The sequence below is a fragment of the Columba livia genome, chromosome 2 (genome assembly GCF_036013475.1).
Source record: "Columba livia isolate bColLiv1 breed racing homer chromosome 2, bColLiv1.pat.W.v2, whole genome shotgun sequence".
NCBI classification, from domain to species: domain Eukaryota; kingdom Metazoa; phylum Chordata; class Aves; order Columbiformes; family Columbidae; genus Columba; species Columba livia.
The window spans coordinates 76,200,493-76,223,875 of record NC_088603.1 but is presented as its reverse complement, the minus strand read 5'-3'; the positions used below and the strand labels follow the sequence as shown (position 1 = coordinate 76,223,875).

At 39.7% G+C, this 23,383-nt stretch overlaps 1 protein-coding gene across 4 annotated transcripts in view; it reads left to right on the top strand.

The window, feature by feature from the left end:
- Positions 1–23,383, top strand: part of CDH20 (cadherin 20) — a 119,600-nt gene that overhangs the window by 51,078 nt on the left and 45,139 nt on the right. For 2 of the 4 annotated variants that reach the window (XM_005500907.4, XM_021285473.2), the window contains exon 1: positions 13,199–13,471. The exons of the other annotated variants lie outside the window; for them this stretch is intronic. The gene's annotated coding sequence lies outside the window, so the exon portion shown is untranslated. Of the gene's footprint in view, positions 1–13,198; positions 13,472–23,383 lie in introns of those variants that run through there. 4 annotated transcript variants of the gene reach the window in all.

Sequence of the window (23,383 nt, the reverse complement as noted above, 5' to 3'; positions counted from 1 at the left end):
AGCATTGCAAAACCTGGAGTCACTTCACAGAGACAGAGGGATCTCAGGTTTACTGTGTAATCCCATACCTGTGCAAAATGGAACAGGTCATTGTGGGGCTCAGATCACAAGATGCATTGATACAGGCTGTTTGGGTTTTCTGTCCTGTCAGTCAAAATAAACTTTTATTATGTTATTGTTAAAAAAACAAACAAACAAACAAAAAAAAACAAACAAACAAACAAACAAAAAAAAAAAAAAAAAAAAAAAACAGAAAAAGTCATGCCTTAATAATCTAATGTGCTGGATTGGAAGCACATACATTTAATTGCTCAGGACAAATTTATGATAATCTTAAATAAGCTTCCTTGAACAGGTGTTGCTGCTGTAAATTGCATGCCTCAGTTTACTTGCTAAGGAATACAATTAAGCCAACACAAAGCTGATTGTGACTCACATATAATGAAATGAAAACAGTATCATGATCATTAAACAGCAAATAAAGCTATTGATTCTTTGCATTGTGCTGTCAGGTTTAATTCAATTACATTTTTTCCCCTTTCAGTCCTTAATTACACAGTTCATGCTTAATCCTCATTTTAACTCACAAAATGGAGCAATGCCTTATCTTCTTACCTTAGCATCTGAAATACAAGCCCATTGAGCCCAAACGCCTCTTTGTTGGATTTAATTAAAGCAAAATGTTCACAGCTTCTGATAGAGGAAGGTATTTCAGTCCTGAAACTGTATGAGGGTGTCGAGGCCGTGGATTGACTTGGTTGGTGCACAGTGTCGGTGCTGTTAGGCTGTGGCTGGCTCTTTCTACCCATCCCCAGCTGAATGCATCAAAAGCACCTTTGATTTAAGTGGCAAAGATAAACTAGGCTGCTAACAAATGGTCTATAGAGCTGGAGCAAAGGCAAGGAGGGCAGAAAAAGGCTGCAGCAGTCAAAATAGAAGGAAAAATCCTGAACAGCTTTGTGATCTGGTCAAAGGGGCAGTGGGGAGCACAGCAGCAGGGTTGGAGAGGTGGGTGAGGGAGAGAGGCATCTCCTTTGAGTCTTTTGTATCAATAGCAGGTACAGGGAGCATTGAAAAGAAGTACACAGAAACGGGGAAGCCTTAATTATTGGATGTGGTGTGCCCCAGATGTATTGTCAGCATGGGCTGGGCTGCTGGTTGCTTACAAAGGCAGGGACACATTGTACCGTTTCTAGCTATCTGAATCGTAGTGAGAGAGAGGGAGTTTTCATTGATTTTTTTTTTTTTTTTTTTTTCCAAACAACCACCATACAGATCAACTGAATAGCGTATTCACTGGATGTTGTTCAAGCAGCACTTCTTCCTGCTTGTGGCCAGTTTGCAATACATGTATTCATGCTGAGGGCTACCTTATTCTGTGAACTATTCATGAAGAACTTTCTTAATATGCATCAATGGCAAATTTGGTCCTGCTTGAGTAGCTGTGTTAGGAACGGTCTAGACTGGTGCTTTTTTTCCACTTCTGACTTTCTGACGAATATGGCCCATGACTTATAGGCCAATTCTGCTCTCTTGCCTCAGATCTTCCAAAGTGATCTCCCTTGGCTCCAGCTATCGCAACACAGATTTGCACGGGATCACCCCTTGACTTCGCTCCCTCTTGGTGTAAGCCAGGGCATCAGAGTGCACAGCACGCAGAGAGTACTGATTATTTCAGAGGTGACATGTCTGAGTGATATTTCTCTTCTGCCCAGATTCACAGGGATTTCCAACACAATTATGGGAGTATGCAAGTTCCCTTCACAAGAAATGGTGAATCATTTTTTCTGCTCCTCCAGATGAGGATATCATAAGAAGAGGAGATTAGAATAAATCCTCTGGCATAAATTCAAGCAAACCTTACCTGCCAACATCTTAATTAAAGACAGAAGATATCAGATCAAGTGAATTTGTTAAAATATTGACTAAAGGCAAAAAAACTTCAGGAAATAACTTAATGGTGTTCACTTCCTTACAAGTCCTAGACTCTGTGCTTCTCACATTCTCTGCAAAAGCTGCTTAGACCTTGACAAAAAATATACCTTCCCTCCTTCTATTCCACCTGTTTGTTTCTCACAAGAATGAGCCAATTGAAATGTTAGGAAAGTTGATATTGGAGTACTGTTCTCACTCAGGGTGTTTTTTAAAAGAGTATTTCAGTTCTCAGGGAAACTATGATCATCTGATTGCTACTTAGAATTATTTTCTCAGGTGCCCTACAACACTTTATGTAAAGACCCTCAAGACAGTGGAGCTGTCTCCTCTTGCAACAGATCTTGGAGAATTTGTCTAATAATACGTAGCCATGAACAAACTGCAGAGAAAAATCTGAGTTGGTCGAAACTTCTTCATTCTTCTGAGGATGCCACCTCTGAATCTCACAAAACAGAGTTTCAGCTTCAGAATGATCTGAGGTTACTTTTCACTGAAAAGATGAATATTGATACTTGTTATCAGTTGTCATCACCGCTCTTTTAAGCTTCACCAACAGGCTAAAGGAAGCTGGTATAAAATGCTTCCAAATTTCATTTCATATCCTGTACACGTCTGTGTGGGCATTGTGGAACCCGCTTTCACTCTCTAAACATATTTTTTATTCTGTCTATCATGCTGAAAATGCAAAACAGAAAAGAAGGAATCTGTCTTTTGAATGAAGGAGGTTTAGATCTATGTAGGCTTAACTTTCCTGCAGGATGATGATAATGCAGAAGAGTTTGATTAAATTAATACAAGTGGGTCCATCACCTCAGTGATTTCCTGCAAATGCACACAGATATAATTAAGCTCATATTCCTCTCCTATATGGACAGGATATTTCTTATTCTGTAGATAGATATTTCCTTGAACATCTGTGAGAAAAAAGAAAATAGCTGTAACAAAAAAAAAGCCTAATGTTTCAAACTGCTTTATAGCTTTAAAGTCTCTCCTTTTTCTTGTTATACAGTCTCCTTTTCTTCCATTTTCATCTATTCCATCCAACTTCATTTTGTTTTTCTGTTGCAGTATGCTATATGCTGAATTAAATAAAAGCAATTATTTGCAAACTTAGAGATGTAGGTGATAAAGTCAGCAATGCCAAATGGAGATTTCCCTACCTAGGTTTCTTTGCAGCTTGTTTACTGCTCTTTGCAGCTGTTTCAGATGATCTTTCCCTACCATCTGCCTGGAAACAGTTGCAGTGGAGTGAGAGGTGGAGCACCCCGAATTCCCTGCTCTACCACAGGAGCCCTCACCAGCCATGGCTACAGAGGGTGTTTGGCTGATTCTGAGGCAGAGCCTCTAGGCAATAGCACTGGAAGCAGCAAATTGGTCTGCGTTTGGTTTTTTTTTTCACCCATCTGATTCTCCAACTTGGTGAATCATTAATATGGTTTAGAATGGAAATGAAAATGCCACAAAAGAGCATCTCATTGCAGGATGTCTGTAAAGATATATAAAAGGATCTTTTCATGGATAATTATTCAAACCACTTCATATAACTGTCACCATTAAAAGGTCACTATCTTTTACCACACAGGGTTTGCTGAAGATGCCGTGTTGGAGCCATCTTCTAAAACCAGAGGAAGTACTCTAGTGTCACTCATGGTCATCTGTGATACTGCCTGGTTTTATCCTGACTCAACTCCTCTGTATTCTATTAGTAGAGAGGATCAAGGTGACCACTGTCAGTGTACAACCTCATAATAAATAGAAGTTCTTTCCCCGAAGAACTTTCACGCACAAAATGGTAGACAGACCATCTTAGGCGTGTCATCTTTTTACTGGTAATAATTGCAACTACAACCTACGATGTTCTTGTTATATTTCATTTCAGATTTTAATTGCGTACTATCATTCTCATTCCAAATTAAGATCCCAGTGTATATTTTAAACTGTCTGTAAATACGCATTAAAAAGATGACATCCATTACACAACCATGCAAGCAGCATGTATGTGGCACATTAAAGAAAGAGATATACTTGAAGAGCTGGCTCTCAACCTAAATGCATGCATATATACAGTTTCTGTGAAAAAATTGTCCTTTGGGTATGTCGCACATAATCCTCTTCCTTATATACTATAACATCTTCTCTGTCAAATAGGGTTGAAATCGGCTAAATGGATTTAAATTCTATTAGATGAGGACTGACAGGCAGAAAGAAACTACTGTACACCAATTTCTTTGGGAAATTCAGCTAGAAATCCTTTATTCTCGGGTTTGATGATATGTGGTATTACTCCCAGCAACGTGATATGCAGTTGTATTTTGAGACTGCAAAAAAAGGCAGGCTACACCAATGCTGTCTATCAGAGGCTGTTCTGCTTATTGAGTAAGCCCTGGGCATTCCTGAGCCCTTTGAACACCTACAGAGCATAGGGAGGTTGTATATGGGCACAGTGGGTGCCAGCAAACATTGCATGCCATCCTTATAGTCAGACATCAGTTCCCCCATTGCACCATAAGTCAAGTGAACTCTGAAACTCACAAATGAAAGAACCGTTTATGTCTGCACTGAAGATGTGCTGAAGGTCTGGGAGTCCAGAGGAAGGTGCAAGAAAACCTTCATAAGAGCCTCATCTTGCTTGGAGTGAGAATTAGAGGAGATGCAAGAATTCACCACGGTGAGATGGCAGGCAGGGCAGTTGTGGCCCCAGGAGGTGGAAGGTTAGCATAGAGCTGCTTCTTTACTTAGTTAAAGAGAGAAATTTTGTGTATGGCTAGATCTTCAGAACAGCGACTTTGTGTTTGCACAGACCAGAGTAGGCTGTGTCTAGTGTTTGTAAGACAGCCTGAGAAACCTGCTGTTCTTTAACCTTTCCTTAATCTTGCTCTCACTTTATCCTGCCCACCTCCCTACTAATCAACAGTAAAGGAAAAAAAAATATATATATATATATACTTGATGATTTCATTTATAATGGGAAGCCTGGAGTTTAAAATTACTCCTGCAAATATATGTTATACTATGCGAAAATTATGTTTTGCAGTTACATTAACTAGAGAGCAAAGTGCCCTAAGATGCATGCTAACTTTTTCAAAACCAGGTTGTCTGTTACTGTACTGTCCTAAGCATGTCACAGCCTGAAATGTGGTCAGTGAATGTGTCTCTGGATGCTTCATTTGGGAGCTGCCAGTGCTGAGGGCCCTTAAATAAGTGCACAATTATATAATCCAAATATCTAATTACAAACAGCTTTTGGTATGTTATTCTAGTGATTGTGCTCAGGTTTCGGTAGCATTGGAGATGGGTTTTTTTGGTACTGCAGCCCATGTTCCAATAGGTAATGTAGAAATCAGTGCAGTGTTCATTATTAGTGATCATTCCTTACTGGGAACGCCTGTTGAATGGGACTTTGTCCTCCTTCAGTAATAGATAGCTGATTGATGCTGATTTTATGATGTATAGCATCTTATCTCCTGATGAGCCTGGAGTTCATGAGAACTGCCAGGGACCGCCTTTTGAGAAGCTGACACGGGCTGCATATTTCATGTACTACTGGAGAATGCAGGCAGGCTGTGTAGTGATCAAACCCCAGAAGATGTACATATCTACAGTTTCCCTGTGTAACAAAAATCCTATCATCTGTTGACCTAAAAGTCATGAGATAACAGCTCTGTGGCCTTGCATAGTGCTTCAGTCTGGACAGCTGAGACAATCTAAACAATTGAGCATGAGCTACTCGGATTTTTTTCATGTTAATGCAGTGCCACATCCAAAACATAAAATGGTTTTGAATTTACCACACTCATCTCCCACTTGCAGTGATCATTGTGTTTTCCAGTCATCATTAATGAAAAAGGCCAGCAATGTATACGTTGGATTTATACAGGGCACTATAGGTAAGGCTTCCCCACTGGCCAGCAGCAGCTTCCTGCTCAGCCTTTTCTGCCACACGTTTGGGAAACTGACGTTTCCTCTTTGATACAGAGATGTTAGGGCAGCTGAAAATATATACCCGTGCACCTCTGTGTACACAAGCATAGCCGTGCATAGATCACATACATTTCCATCTAGCAATATGGTCACATCCAACACCCTTTCTCACCTCACTGCTCACTGTGTGTAGTCCATGGCTTCACTTCAAACTTGGGCTTTGTCAGGCTTGCAAAGAAAGAAAATTCTGGCTCTAATATCCCTTTGTTGGTTGGAAAGCTTCTAGCTGTCTCCCATTTGAAACTGGGAACAGGCAGTCATTTAGTCTGTTGTGATTACCACTGCAGAAGATGCCATTTTACAACTTAATCTTATTTGCTTGTATTAGCATCTGTTGGTAGAATTTAGAAAAAGTGAAACAACAGCAGAACACTCACCAACACATATCAACCTAACACCAATGCTGTTTTTATTGCTATTCCTATTTAAAATGATTGCAGTTTGTATTGAATTTACCTGAGATTCACAATATCATTTCCGACTTACTGTCTGATTTTGAGTACTTTCTTCTTTAAAGCTGTATTTGTTAATGCATTTTTCTATAATTATAGCATGATCACTCCTAAGTGCACAGTTTACATCGAACAGCACCATTAAGTATTACTGCTGGTATTTGATTGTTTCACACAGTTGTGCAGAGATCTTTGTATTTAGACCCAAAGCAGCTTTATAGGGCAGAAATATATTTAGCTGCAGGAATTTCCAGTCACTATTTTTGTTGATGTCAGTAATTAATCAGACTGGACAGCCTACAGGGTAATTGTGAAGCTGGTGTTAAGCAGTTCTGTGCTCAGTAGAGATCTCAGTATCCTGGCTGTGCATGTGGTGATGTGCTTTAGTGGCTGGCTTTGAATTGTGCTCTATCCAATGCACACTTCATGGTGCACTATAAGCTATCAGCAATGCATATTTTTGAACTCTTTTGTTGCGTCCTTCTCTAAACTCATCTCTAAGTGAAGAAGGGATTTTATATTCACAAAATACAGTCTTGATCCTACCTCTTCGGTGAAATTCCTTTGAGTTCTGTGCCAAACTTGTATTAAAAACTACAGCTCTTTAACATGTTTACGGCTCAGTGGGGTACCTTATAATTTGAGGAAAACATTAGTATGTGTAATACTACTAGTGATGAATAATTAACATGCAGTTATAACATCTCTCATCTTTATGGATTTTATATGAGCAGGAATCATTTCATTTTTCCTCAGATCACATCTGGAATAAAACAAAGCAGCAGTGAAAGAGGATGTACACTCTCAAGTAGTTCAGGGTAGAAACTGAAGGCGACACAGAGATGAAACAACAGAGGGAATTTTGCTGGGCAGAAAGTATTGGCAGGAATCAGGCACCTAGTGAAGGAGCTTTGCACAGTGCCTTACACACATAATTAACTGAATTGGAATTTGGAAAGGACACAGAAGGCTTCACCACTGCTCTTGCTGAAAGGACTACTGCATCTTTTAATAGCCTCATGTAAGCAAGAGTTTATTTTAGTGTCCTGTTCAGAAGAAAGAACATGCCATCTATAGAATTAGCAAAAAGTATTTTTGGCAAGTGGGTGCTCCTCAGGGATTTCCCACTCATGACATTTTCCAGCCCTTCCTTAGCTTTTAAAAGCCCCAGGAATCATAATGCAGAGCGACATGAGTGCTTAAAAGCTACAGAAGGATGCATCTAAGAAGTGATCTATTTCTATTTGCGCACTGTAGGTTTGCCGAATCAGGAAAAAAAAAATGTATGAGTGTATGAAGAGAGAACTTGAGTAGTGGTGCTTTGGAGAGCAGGGCACACACGAGGCTGGGCAACCACAAAGGCTGTCAAGGTCAACTGGTTGTCATTTATGCCTCAGTACATCAAACAGTAAAACAGGCAGTCCTCAACAGACAGAAAAGGGGATTAGGTTGTCTTATCAAGGGAAATCCAAGCCTCTTTGGCCTAGTATTGAAAAATAATTAATGTAGAGCTGCAGAGAGGAAGGAGATTTTGGATTCATTTGCAACCGAGGCCAGCCTGAAGTGCCGATAAATTAAGTAGTTGCGTGGTGCAGCTGACTGAGACAAACAGCATGGTCATGGGAACAGGAGAGCTCCCACCCTTAGGCACCACCTGCTCTTGCACTGAAAGCTGGGGGTCTCCATCCAGTCAGGATCCCCTGCTCCAATGCAAATGGAGGCCCCTTTACTTGTGGGTTCACCATTGCCTCCAGTTTTTTAATAGAGAGACCATGCAAGAAATTATTTGGGGCATCAGTAATGAGGGGAATGGGGAAAGGGGTGAGCCAGACCCTGGCTTCTCTCCCCCTCTTCTCCTCTGACATGGCTGGTGATGCTGCTTCATTTCAGGGACACCTCACACCTCATCGCAGGACTGCCAGTATGGAGCAAAGCCCCTGGTCAGAGAGGTCTCTGGTAGGACCATCCACCTTCAAGGATGGGGAGCAGCAGGGCAGCCACCTTCCCACCATCACCAATGCCCTTTTGGCTACTGCTACACTCACTGTGAACACAGTGGGGCTTTTTAAACCTTTAACAGCCACAGTGAGACAATAAAGGACCAAGAGACATCGATTCTGCCATGACTGGTTTAGAAAAGTTTTGTTCTCTGCCCAGTCACGTGGCCAGTTGGCAAAGCACCCCATATCTTCTGAAGCAGTCGGTTTTGTCCCTGTTTGAAGTAGCAGGCATGGGAGATTCAGTGCCACAACGAGCAAATTCAGACCTTTCTTCCTGAGGCTCTAAAGAGAGGTCACTAGTGGGCAGGCAGATGGGTGCCTCTTCTTCGTGTTTGCAATCACTTCGGAGGTCATCCATTACTTCATCCTGGCGTGCAATTACTCTTCTATCTTTATCTGTCTACAAAAGTTTTTTATTTTCTCTCTTTTTGCATTTTTCTATTTATAAAAAGAAAGGACAATTTTATTCCATTTTCAGATTTCTCTGGCATGGCACTAATTAAGGCCAATGACAATTTAACCCATTTTATAGACATGGGATCCCCTTTACTGACTCCTTCTAAGTAAAGAAGGTTTCCAGACTATAAATAATGACTGAAATTGATCATATTTTCTTTGCAGGAAAGTAGGTTTTATTGACTTTGCTGTTTTCAAGTCAGAAATGGAGAACCTGAGTTCTGTCTGTGATACCCCTTTGGGATACGAGCATTTGTCCATTGGACGGTGACTAGCCTATATCTGCCCCAATCAAACAGAATAGCTAAAAATGAGAATGCATGGGACTAAAATACTGCAGAGCCTCCAAAGTACATGCTTATGAAAAAGCTGAATTTACAGACTTACGACTATTAAAAAGTCAATTCAGAATGGATTTGCCATTCCAATTTTGCTGACTGTTCACAATTTTTAGAACTGAAGATCACGCTGTAAAACTCGCACTTCGCTAATTTTTTTCTTGAGTACCTAACGGAAAATGAATCTATTATGAATTTTCCATAGCTTCCTCCAGAGACATTTAAAAATTATCTAAAATTATAGTGTCTTTTTGGTAATTAGTTTAGTTACGGGCTGTTTAAGAAACACGATTGCTTATTTAAGATTCACAAGTTACAGAAGTTATTAAGGTCAAAGGGCTGCTTTCAGGATTGACATTATAAATTGAAAATGTGACTTTGCATTTTACTTTTTTCCCAATCCATCTGGGTTTTGCCTAGTGTTTTCACTTCCTTTACTATCTTTTTGCTTTTTGTGTGTGACGTTGAAATGAACTCATCTGTATAAAAGACAAAAGCAAGATCCTACTGCTTTTTTGTGGGAGGTAACACTTGTCCCAAGTTCTTCACCATATATTCTACACTTCGACATTGGTGTGACCTCACGTCAAGTTTCAAGTTCAGTGCGCAGTTTTGGGCTTCACGTACAAGGATATAAAAATATTATAATCTGTCCAAAGGAGGGCAACAAAGATGGTGAAAAGATGAGAGGGCGTGACTTTGAGGAGCAGCCAAAGATAATAGATTTGTTCAGCTTAGAGGAGACTAGAGAGTGACCTCATTGCTGTCTACAACTGCATGAAGGGGAGTGCAGAGGCAGGTGGTGATCTCTTCTCTCTGGTCTCCCGTGACAGGATGTGAGGGTGACCTTACCAATAGAATTTGCATCCAGTGCCAGTAACATGAAGTTACATCCTCTGGTCTTCATTAATGACAATATCACAACTTCCTTCTTCATTTTCTGATGTGGAGCAGGAACATGAGAGCTTGAGAGAAAAAGATAAGCAAAGCTAACAGAACAAAGTACTGCTGGATTTTTTTCACTGTTAGTTTCTCACTGACTGTGGGGCTGGAAGAGCCCGGCTGAAGCAGAGTTGTAGTTGAGAAGATAGTTTACAGTGAATGATGGCTTTTTAGAGCTTGATTGACAACAGCATGTTGAAAGATGTTTGACATATTCTCATTTGATAGTAGTAATCATGTTGGTCAATAGAAGATCCTAATATTTCTCATTCGCATTCAGTAGCCCCAAGAATGGAGGGACCCTTTCAAATCTCATGGTTCGCATTTCTGTCTGTCAGACACTGTCAAAGAATTAATTTCCTTTGTGTGGTTTCAAGTCTGACTTTGCCTGGAGAAAGCACTTTGAACTCACTTTATCTCATCTGCAAAGGAAGATGACAGCTCTTTGCTATAGAAAATACGTGTGTGATAACTATATTATCTCTTAAAACACTCTTTTCAGCTCCAGACTGCCAAATACTCACTGCAGAGACAGAGCAGAAGTCTCCCCATTGCTCTGTCAAGGCTGAAGAATGCACTTCATGATGCTTGCCCATAGACTAAGGCACAAGGTGTACTGGGTGGGGGGACAAGGAGGGAGAAGGATCTGTGTATGTGTTGGGGGAATATTCAAAATTAATTGTACACTCCATTTCTATTTCTCCAAATACACCATGTCTGTCCTTTTTACACACTACAGTCCACTTCACTTTTTTGAGCTGCCCAGTCCACTACAATATGATCATAAATACTCCTTTATTCATCTCCACCTGTCTCAATAGTGACTAGACGGACTGCTCTTAACCTCCCAAGTCATTTTTTGTTTCTTTGTCAGATCAGAAGGATCAGCCAAGTCCATGTAGCACAACACCATCTCTCTCCTCAAAGTGGTGTCCTGCCACTGTTGCCTACAACATGACTTCACACAAGCTGTATCCAATCTATTTCTACGCTGCATTGTCACTGGTTAAGATTGGTCTTGTTCCTCCATTTTCAAGCTGAAAAGAGAGAGGAACAGATAAGCCCCAGTTAATTTGTTCTGGCAATTATTGGAAATCTCCCACAGAGAGAGGAGCCCTTGCCTATCGGTGCGGAATGACATACAGCCATACGGGCCCAGACAAAAGGAGACCACGCTTTTCTGCAAGTCTATTCAAGCATGTGTAGACATATTGGATGAGGTACCAGCCCATTCCTCTCTTAATGGAGAAAAAAGAGAGACGAGGACCCAAAAAGAAAAAAAAAAAAAAGGATTAAAAAACCTGTCAAGTGAAAACAGGCATCAAAGGCTTGAAAACAAACTGTGCTGGTGAAGAGGTTTTGGGGGGGAAATCTTTTGACTACCTAGTTCAGTAACTAACTACACTGGTGCTGTATGTGTTTTAGAAGTATCAGAATAATTCTGTTATTACAGATAAAGGTTTCTATAAAATTGATTTGGAAATACAAATTGAAGATAAATGTGTTTTGGAGCTGGGGTACAAGCTAAGCTGTTTGGTTTTTGGTTTTTTTCCCTCTTTCTGTCCCTCTCTTCCTCTCCCTGTATTACTGCAAATCAAGATTCAATGTTAGTTAGACCCAAAAGAAACTGTTAGGATGAAACACCTCTGAGAAGCACTTTAAAATATAATTCCTGCAAAATGGCTGTGTAAGTTTATTAAGAAAACCAAAGTGCTAGTCAAAAGGTGAAAGAAATATATTACATGATTATGGAGGAAGAAAGAGGTTATTTAAGAAATAGCTGAAATGGCAGTTCTTTTTAAATTGTCATGTGGATGCTTTTAAAATGCAATGACAATGGCAGCTATTCTTTAAGGCTTTTTCCTTCTACTCTGCTCCTGAGCTGAGCGAAAAAGTGTTTGTGGAGCAAATCACTTTAAATTCCAGGTATATTTTTTTCCCTGCCTCTAGGTGAATTTTCTCAATTTATCCCTTCAACAGTACTTAATAATCATCCTAATGGCCACCTAACTTGTCTACACTGAGAACAGCTGACAGGAATAAAGGTCCAAGTTTGGTCATTGACATCCCAGAAATTATTTCTCATTATGTTAACAGCATGTTACAGAAGAAGAGTCATAATGTAAACTTAGGAAAAAACAGACTTCCTTCCCTGCCCCCACCTTGTTTTTAAAGAAACTGTCGGGACTGATCCAAAGCTCATTGCATTGATTGAAAATGCTTTTGCTAGCTTTGCTGGATTTGGAGCTGATGCATTGTTTATAGGGATTATAACCTCTGCTGTTGTTGTTGTCTGCAACAAAAAGTTAATAATTTACAAAGCTAACAAAAATCAGCTTTCTTTTTGTTAATGTTGATTTCTGTGCAGGATGATTAGAGAATAGTTTTTCTGACTGACCAATGCTCTAGTTAGGCAAGTTAAAAACTGAAGTTTAAAAACAAGAAATAAACTGCCAGATAGTTAGAAAATGCATGTGTAATTTCAGTGAAATTAGTTCTTATTGCAATTAGTGGCCATTGTGTTTGAGCAGTAATAGCCTGGGGCAAACATAATAAACCGGTTCCTAACTGTTGATAATGACAGATTTCTCAGGGATTATTACTTAATTAACAATAATTTGAAAGGGTGATTCAGTTGAGATGAAGCATTCATTTATATGGTATGTCTAAACAATACCAGATCAAAAGAACATGTAGCCTGCTAACATTTTCTTGGTCCTTCAGTTTCATTTGTGTATGTCTGCCTGCCTACACTAAATATTATTTTTGCATCCAAGCTGGTTTTTTTTTGTGGGTCCATATAACAGTTCCCCCTTGGATATTTGCACATTGTTTTCTCATCATACGGTGTCTTCTATGTCTATGCAAACAATGATATTAATTAGAAATGATGACTTAATCAGGACAGTACCTCCCACACCCACCCTTTCCACCCTCTCCACACCAGAATGGGGCAACTGTTTCCCCAACAATGCATTATTCCTTCCCAGCCACCTCAACATGAAATGTTTGCTATTGTTCCCACTGTCCACCCATGTAGCTTATGTTCTCCCAGCATCCTTCCTAGTGTATACCACAATTCATGGATTACTGGACCCATTCACATACTGGTGCATCAGTGAGAAAGAAGCTTGATCATCAGACCTAAGAGTGTTATGATCAGTTTGGGATTGTGTCTTTTATTTTTTTCCCTTCCTGAAAGTTGCCATAAACTTCTTCTTTAGAGCAGGTTGTGTTAAAAAGGGGACAGAGCTGTTGAAGCGCCTGTTGCACACAGTGCCCAGGAGCGCACAGGAGAAAGGCGGTATGTGAACTCAGCTGCTGTAGTGAATGACAGGAGACCAGAGAAGTGCAAACATAGTGAAAGGTATGTCATAATGCTACTATTTCTCAGTGACATACAGTCTATTTTCTGTATTGCTTCTTGCTGAATACAGTGGGTTGCTCAAAAACAGGAAAGATTTACAAAGCATTGTATTTTTGTGTTAGTAAGAAACAACTGAATATGCTGTGTTCTCTAAGATGTGGAGAAGCTGTCTGAAACAGTTCTTCAGAAATATTAGGTAGCTGTCAGTTGCAGTCATTTCTATCTATATGAAAAGCTCAGGAATAATTCCCTTATTTGTTTCTCAAAGTCTGTTCAAGGAAGCTGTGAGTTTTAACCTGTGCATTACTCAAGAGTGACAGAGACATGGACTTGTTATTCTTAAACAAGTTGGAAAAGTCTTCTAATTGAAAAGCTGATTTGCAAAATAGACATTAGGCACATACATTTCTATTTGTGCTTTCAGAAAATTCCTGTTGAAAGAGCTAATCTGCACATCTTGACTGTCTAGTTGGAAGCTTACATTTGGAAGCAGATTAGAATGGCACTTGTACAGAGCCCAGACTATTACAGTGGATCAAGATTGATTACAGTGACACAGAATTTCACTTTTATTTTAGTAGAATTTAAAGATTTCTTTAGTTCACACAGCATCAAAGGTGTCCTTCTAAATAAATATCTGTGCAGTGCTGTATCTTAGGGCATATCTTATTATGTACAATATAATCAGATTGATATGGTATTGCATCAGAAACAGCACGTTGTTTTGAAATGTGCCTTGTGGGAAAACAAAATGGGGGATATATAACAATATATGTATTTCTTTGAAGAGGAAGAAGAGTTACAGTGAATGAAGTTCATGCTAATTGATAACATTAGACAGACACTACGGCTTTTTTTGAAATATTGAATGAACGTTAAACCAGAAATCAAAAGTTCTATTGTTCTTGACATAAGACTTTCCAATCCACTGTTCACATTTTTCCAGTTTATTCAGTTTTTCTTCATAGCAAAATGACTAGGAACTGCTGGTCCAGAGTCCACCCTCTGAAATTCATGGTGTGTGGGGATTATAATCAAAGAAAAAATGGCCACATTTTTTAAAGAAAGCTGCAGAGACAGGTGAATACCTGTTAAAACCCTGTGCAAGTGGAGTAGTCCAGCTCCTGCACACGCGGAGACAGTCGCTTTCCTCCTCCTGCCTCTAACACAGCATGAGGAGCAGTGGTTATTCTGCTCTCTATCAGGGCCATCCCTCCAGCTTTGCAACCAGCTACAGTCCCCACGTGGTGGGGTGGCACTGTCACAAGGGGTCTATGAGACCTACCTGGGCCAAAGCAGGTAGGGACCCACAGCCCTTGCAGCAGGTCTGGGAAAAGAATGCCCTCCTCTGCCCAAATTTTAAGTGTACAAACTCACCAGGGTGCCAAACTTCCGCCCAGGGCAGCCACAAGAGGGTTTTTCTTCTCCGTTTCAGGATGGACGAAGAAGGGTGTAAGCCCAGAACCCACAGATTGCCCATAGCCATTTGTAGACACTTCTCAAAGCTGGGGTCCTGGGTACTGTCTCTGCCAGCTGGGGCAGGTGGGAGATACGGGTGGGCGGAGCAGGTATAGTGGACAACGGCAGGACAAGAGGTATATCTTGGTCCATCCTTGGCCATCAGTGCTTGAGACTGCCTCTGTGCAGAACTGGGACAGCCCAGCCCTCCACGTCTCTGTGTGACTCCAGCAGCCTGCAGTACTCTCCCTATATGAGTTCTGCAAGATACTGCTTCCCTATTTAAATCCTCCTGAATATGCAACTGTTTGCTGAGTTTATTACTGGTACATTACTCTTCAATATTTAACTAGAAATTATCAGCAACTGGCTTTAATTAAATCTGATCATTTCTTCAGTGTATCTCAAACCGTGGACTTAAAGGTGGCTCATACCCCCTCTACCTTAGAGCTGCCCAAGGACTTATGGATGCAAGCTGCATGTGTGCTGAGTTTGCCCTTCCTGGTATTATCAAATGATGTACATTCATGAGCATGTCATATCTTCAAGGGAAAATGGACATCATGCTTTCCATATGTGTCACATTATATTGCATTATATTATATCACTTTATAGTATACTATATTCCATTATATTATACTATTTTATTTTAGATAAGTGAAATATTGATTAAGAAACCCAGTCTCCTCATATTATGCTAGTGGACATCATTCTGATATTAAAAAGTGGAAAAATTCATTTAAGCTGTATTTTGTGTATTATCATGTGATTGGCAGGAAAAATATTTCTTGAAGGAAAGATATTCTAGTGGCTGGAGAAGAGGTGATAGATTTTTGACTGGTAATACTATGAATTTATATTGCACTTCCATCTCAAGGAATGTCGCAGTAATATAAATAGTATCTGAATAAAATTTTAGTTTCTTCAGACATATTTTGTGCCTGCAGTTATTCATTGTTGCTAATGAGACAATTAATAGGCTAGTGTGTACAAAAGATATAATATAGGCATTTAACTCTGCCATCTGAATGCCAAAGCTACATTTGTACCTACCAAGTATATAGTTGGGTGTTGTAATTATTTTATGTGCCTCTGAAGAACTGCAGATCATATTTTCATGGCTCTGTTCACCTGAATATTCTTACAGAAGTCAACTGGAAGGTGCAAATGAGCAAAGCAAGTAAGATTTACCCTGTGCAAAATACATACAAATCTCAACACTAGGCCAGAAGCTTTTTTGGGAAAGTTTGGTTTTTTTGCATATCAAAACACTTCACTTTGTATTGCAATGTGCCAAATTCAAGATGAAATCCATAATGTAGAGCACTGCTGTAATACTACAAAGTCTAGAAGTGAGAGAATCAATGGCAGTTTTAAGTGGATTTATATAAACAGGAAACTGAGTCTATAGGACATGAAAAAGAACACTTCTACTCTTACAGTAAGTGTCAATCAATTTTTGAAAGGCAGAAATAGCTAGGATCTCTTTTATATCTTAACTGACTAATGCAAAGAGAAGTGTCTTACTGTGTCCCATGATGTTTTACAGCAAGTTGTGATGAAGTCATCAGGCTTCAAACTTTATTTTATTGAAGATGTATCTTAGTAGAAGGGGTCAGTTATTTTTTTTTACTTGGATATATGGACTCTGACCCTATACTCTGAGGCAGGAATCAATGAGAAAAGTGGGTAGGTAGTCCATATTTTCTCATATAGGGATTTGAAAGGTAATGGGAAATAATGGTCTTTTACAAAGCTGCAGCAAGTTTGGCCTAGTTAGCACTTTCGTATGCTAACTTAGACCTTAATAAAGTACCAGTTAGCACGTGCAAAACCAGAAGCCCCTTCTGAACCAATACAACATCATTTGATGGTAATTTTGTGAAGGTGGCAATGTGCTTAGGGACATTACGAGTAGTTTGCACCACAAAAGTCCTTATGCTGGGATTGAGGCTACAACCTCTTGCTTGGAGGATTATCTAAAAGAACACCATTTAAGCATACAAGGCTCTGGATTTGATTTACCTTTTCATGACATTATTGCTGCTATAGAAGTGGGGACCAATGAGAGCAATCAAAGTGCAGGTGGAGGGAATGCTTTATTCCCAGTTAGCCCCAAAAATCACTGCCAAGCACCTTCTGATTATCTCTTGCCTGGAAAGAACAATTTCTTACGATGACTAAGAAAAGCATGTCTTTTTCTTCACGTTTTTTGCTAATTATCATGAGAATCACTTATCATTCTATAGATCATTTGGTATGTTCACATAAGCTTAAAAATATTATCCATGCCTGATAAGGTTTTTCTCTATGACCTAGTAAAACTGGGTGGTTTATTTGAGTACTTGCACAGTAGAGAAAAGTCACAGCACTGGCGACAGAGGAGGAGGGGAAGAGGTGAAAAGACACAAAGAAGTGATAGAAGAGGACTAAATATAATGAGCACTCAAATCTTTAGTTTTACATTAGAAGATGTGATTTTATATGCATTTCAGGGTTATAGAAATGTAGGACTTTTTCTACATTCGTTCTGTCATTTGCTTCTGATATAAAATCAGAGGTCACCTAAACAACTTCCAATAGACTACACTCAAACCTCTGCTTAACAGCCAAAAAAAATGGATTTCATGGTTTCTATCAGTCATCTGTTCCAATATTTCACCCACCTTATCCTTAAAGGTTTGATTTGCCTGTAACCTAAATTTGTCTTGCTTCAAATGAGGTTTATTACACCTTCCTCTGTCCTTGTAAACTAGGAAAAGTAGGTCACCACTCTTCCTATTTTACCTGTTAGTATGTATTACACTTTTTTAAACTCTGCTTTTATGCCCTCCCCCAAATATTTTTTTTTCCAGACTCAACAAATACAATCTTTTTAACCTTTTTACAAGTCCTGTTTTTCCAGACATATGCTCAAATTTCTTGCTGTCTTCCTGGCAGTGATTTGGGAGTCTGTCTGGATGTCCTTTGAGATGTGATGCTCAGAGTTTCCGCACTGAGGATGCCAGCAAAAGTGCTTCACATACACGACATGATCAGCTTGCCCAGCAGCCTGTTGACACAGCACAGAGTGGCATTTTCCTCCTTTGCAACAACCCACACACCAAAGCGTTGGCTCCTGTCCAGTCTGTGGTCAGCTCCTTTCCTGCAACGCTGACTCCTATGCCATTATTCACCTCTCTCCGCTTGGGCATTTCATTTTGCCGTTCCAAGGCTTGTGCTTCCCACTTGTCCTTATTGAATTTTCTGGTATTGATTTCCTACCATTTCTCCAATGTAGCAAGATTGTTTTGAATTCTAACCCCATCTTCCCAAGTGCTTACAACATCTCCCAGCCTGATGTCATCCTCACATTTTGTAACTGTACTGCATCATCCAGACTGTTAGCCTAAACATTGAATAGTACTGGTTATGAAGCAAAATCCTGCACAACCACTCAGTGTTGACATCAGTCAACCAGTCTGTCTTACTCTCATTTTACCTGGGCGATACTGCCTTATGTTGCTTTCAACAACGAGTTCTAGAGTTGTGTGAAACATTTTGCAAAGGTCAACATGTATTGCATTTTTCTCATCTTGCATCTGCTAGACCAGTTATCTTACCAAAGAGAGGAAAATCAGGCTGTTTTGTTGTCAGCTTGTTCTTCATAAATCCATGTTGGCTATTCCTTAGCACCTCGTTATCCCCTAGATGCTGAAAAATCGGTTGGTTGTTCCAGTAACATTGCACGTATTGAAGTTGGAATGAAGGCTCTATAATTCACTAGTTCCTCTTCCCCACTGCCCTTTTCCTTACAGATATACTTGTTTTCCTCTGTCAGTCCTCTAGGAGCTCACTTTCTATAAGCTCATTAAAATAGTCACTAACATTTTGGCTACTGCTTCAGCTGGTTTCTGAAGAACCTGAGGGTAAATTCTGTATGGACTGAATTAATTTGGCAAGACATTTCAAAAATGTATGTTAAATGGATTGAGAGAAGTTAGAGCTTAATATCTAAATATCAGTGGGTGCTAGATCAGGCTTTTGACTGAGATCAAGCCAAGTTGTTGAAGTAAAAGTGAATCCATCCTATTTCTTTATGCTTTCCCCAAATGTAAAAAAGAGAAGATGTAGTAAAACACTGAGAATCTGGGAGAAATTGAAGGTGATACTTACACTGCTATTTATTTTAAGGAGACAAAATGATTCTTCGGTCAAAAGGAAGAAATCAGAACTCATGCTTCAGTGCATAAACTGATCACAAGGGTCAGCAAGGAGTTCTTCTCAACATTTCCAGCATCTCACAACAGTACAGTCTTATTTTTTATGATTAACTAAAGATTATGTATCAAGACGTATCACATTATTGACCTCAGCATTGAGCACTGGTGTTTATTCTGATTGTTGTTTATTTTCCACTTCTCCTTCCCCTCTCTGAAACTTCAAATACAAAATATTTAACTAATCAAATTTCTCTCACAAAGAGAAAGAAACAAAATTACATCAAGGCTGCATTTTTCAGCTTTGCCTGGAAGCAAAGTTTCCTTGAGCAACAGTCTTTCAGGCAAATTATTTAAGTTTCCATGCACAGGTCTTTCAAGTCTCATACATTTTTCCAGCAACCTATAGCTCAATATCTCAAGAAAATACCACTTTTTCTCCTTTTCTTACACCTTCTCTGGTTAGGATTTCACTTGTGTCAGACTAGAAGGCAACTCCATTTCCACTTGGGAAGTACTATCTTTCCAGGCTCTTGATATAATCCTCTTTGTTGCTATTAATCACAGCTATTCTGGTGTCAAGTTCCTTTTGTCAGAATTTCCTTCATTTGTGAACTATCACCTCCAAAGCGTACTGGGAGGGAATTTAACTACTTGCAAGCACCAGTTATTGACAACTTCCAAAGGCAAAAATCTCAACATTAGAGCAGAGATCTAGTTTGGCAGGGCAATCCTGATATCTCAAAAAGGTGCTGTTTAGAATTTGCTAATAAAAATGCAGATCCACAAATAAGAAAGAATAGATTTAGCAGGTATGTAAGAAAAATCTTTTTGCTGCAATGCACACACAGAGGGGCTAACAGCAAAGCTGCAGTCTCATTTGAGAAGGTCTGCAATGTTTTTAATGTGCATTCCTTTAAATCCTTCTGCATTTTCTGCATTTCCATGCTGTCTTTTGATCGCGTATTTGCAATTCTGTGTCTGAATTCTTTGGAATTAAGAAAGGATATTCAAACTGTTAGTGGGATTACACGAAGTGACTGCTCACCATGGGAGAAATGGGCCTTGGTCTTCTATGCAGTTGCTGTCAGTAGAGTCTTCCTGTGTTTATGTGCTATGGTCAGGGTCATTAATTCTTTGTACAGTGGCTGAGGTTGCCCTGCCTGAAGAGAAGGTATGCTTAGATATTAAAGAGGCTCCAAAGGACCTGCTGATGACCACCAGTGAAAAACGGTGAATGGAAGCCATACCTTACTCAGGGGTCTGTTCCACAGTTTGCACTGGTATACATCACTGCATCACTAAGAAGACTTTCAGCAGTGGGGGGGATTCATATAGTGATAAAATTTTCCAATAAGACTACTAACAAACAAGTGGAGATGAGCAGAATCACCACGCCTGGTTTATTATGTCTTTTCCCCGTAACTCTTCTTTCATGTACACAATAGTTCCAGCTCCTTCCAGCTTCCTTAGGATACCAGCTAAAACACCTCAGTTACTACCCTGGAACCAGATGCAAGGTGATCAATTGGCCAAAGAAATTGTATAACTGCCCATCCTTTCCTCAGTGGGGACATTAATCTGGGTCTCTCTCTGTACCTGCTAATTCCCAGGGAGCAGATAGAAATACAGTAATACTTAGGATCTGTGTCTTTCACTATATTAATGGAATATTGGTGCAATTATATCACTGGATAAACTCATTTACTTGGAAAATCAGACTCAAAACAGCTGCAAAAGATCCTTCCCTGTGAAGAAGGACAGCAACCAGATGGCTCACAGCAGATAGTAGAAGGTTGGTGATTTTGGCCAAGAATACCTCGGCTCTTAGAAAAACTGCTGTTACATCACCTTTACATACTGAATACTAAGACAGATGGAGTACTGGGCTTTTCAGTCTCCTCTGAAAGAGTTACCTGTAACAAATTGCCAAGTCAGGAGTTTGCCAACAAAATGAAGGCTAAGAAGTCTTTTATATTCTAGTAAATGCTAGTTCTTCTTAGGCATTAAGTAATCCAGGCAGAGGAACTGTTTCGTCTAGAGTACTCACCTTCTGAAATGGAAGGGGGCTGGGAAAGCTGGGAACATGTCCTAGCAGTAGATTATGAAAAAGATAGAAAATAGGTAATGTAAGCTTCTTCATGAGGGGTACTGTTAGTGCATGTCGCATTTATAGAGAACAATTAGATAATACCTCACATACACTCCCTGTAGAGACTGCAACAATTGAATTTGAAGACCAAAATCTAGACGCTGGCATGCAAAGCATCTGAAGTTGTTTTTTTGGCATTACAAACCTTATTCATGCTGTGTTAGAATAGTTCTGAGACAAATGAGGCCAGCACATCTTTACTCTTTCTTACTTTATTCTTTCAGCTTGAAAGTGTCCCGTGAAGACCAGTCATTCATATTCTGTATTTCTAGAAACATTTTGAAGCTGGGTGATAAGAACAAGACTCTAACAGTTCAGATAGAGAAAGAGTCTGTAAGATTTCTGTTTCTTTTGCCGGTTTGATTTCATAGATAGCAGCTTGAAGTTGCCTTGTAAATGTTCATACTGTTAATTAGTATCATGTCTTCATGCTCAAACAAGGCAATCATTGAGGTCCAAACAAGGTATAGATGCCAGTGTTATACAGCTGAATCAATGTCAGGCTCAATAAATATGAATTAGTGGAAAGATTTTTACCTCTTAGAGCACCATCAGCTATTTTGTAGGTTAACAACAATCCTTTCTCTATGAACACAGACAAAATTTTAACCAAAAAAAAAGGCAAGAACAAAACAAAACAAAAAAAACCCAAAAAAACACTACATGCCAGTGGGTACATACAATTATTATGAGAGATGGCCAAATATTGCTTCCTAGTTGGAAAAAAAATTACCCATTCAATTCTTTGTGTTCAATAGCTGCTTTTGGAAGTCAGTTGTTTTGGATCCATTTCTACTATGTCAAAATGCTGTATGACATGCCCAGTTAACCAGGAACACAGTCATAATGAAACTAGGAAGTTATCTTCACCAGTGACAGCACATAGGCCCTTACTTATCATTATTTTTGATCTTCATGTATGGGAAGAAATATTACCTCTGTTTGCTCCAGGCATACAGCTGCTTCTCATATCTGTCTCCAGATAGGAGATAACACTTTTTCCATCTTTGGCATTAGGGGGTATCAGAGACCCTTATCGTCTATCCAGCAGCTGTGGGATAAGAAGTCAAATTTTCACCTCTACCTGGAAATATGTCGTATTCTGGGGACTAGCATACCCAAAATGCAACGCTTAGTAGCTGAAGAACATTATTTGGTACCATAGCCACTGTGCAGCACAGAGAGGGCAGCGCGGTCCAAAACACGTTGCAAGGGTGCAACAGGAACGGGTTTTATCCCATTGCAGGGGAGTAGCAGGTCAGGCAAAGCATCTGCTCAGGACCTGAAAGAGGTGAGGGACATGGGCAGAAGGAAGCAAAAGAAAAATAGGCTGAAGGCCTTAGCAAATTTTTCTCAAAGAGGATTGTAACAGTTGTGAGTAGGTCCTGAGCTTGAACCCCACTGGCTTCTCAGCTTGCAAAGCTTAGGTGGTCACGGAAGTGTTCACCATCTCATCTGCTCATTGCCTTCACAGAAACCATGGCTCTGACAGGCACCAGCGCTTCACCCCACACCTGACCCATCCTTCTCCTTCTTCCTTTTTTATAGCATAGGAAATTTCACCCTTCCCAGCCAGCCCCCTGATTCCTGGCAGGAAACCACAGATTTTGCCTATACTGCTTAGAAGCCTTTAGACAGGTCTGAGCAAAGGCTCCTGGTATAGCTGAAAAACAAGCAAGAAAGGTCACACTGTGGCAGAAAGGAGGGACTTCATGTTTTTAAAAAGATGTGTGCTTGAGAACGTTATCACAGTTTACACAAACATCAGGTCACAATTTAGAGTCACTTGTAAGGGGTTACTCTTGACAGTGTAGCAAAAGTAGTCAGAAGACTGTGAGAACTAAAATATTTTTTTCTTTAATAATGAAAGCTCTATTAATATCATTTTTATATGTATTATATATTTTTGCACATCCTTGATTGAAGAGGGGTTGTTTTATTTGGCATTATTTGGATTTTCCAATGTATTTGAAGTGTGTCAGTTCCTATAGAGGGTGACTTCAGCACAGTTAGATCACCGTGGAGCTTTTGAAACCCTCTTGCACTTCTGTCCTGCTCTTTTACAGTAGTGTTTGCAGTACCTCACACTGAGTAAAAGCTGAG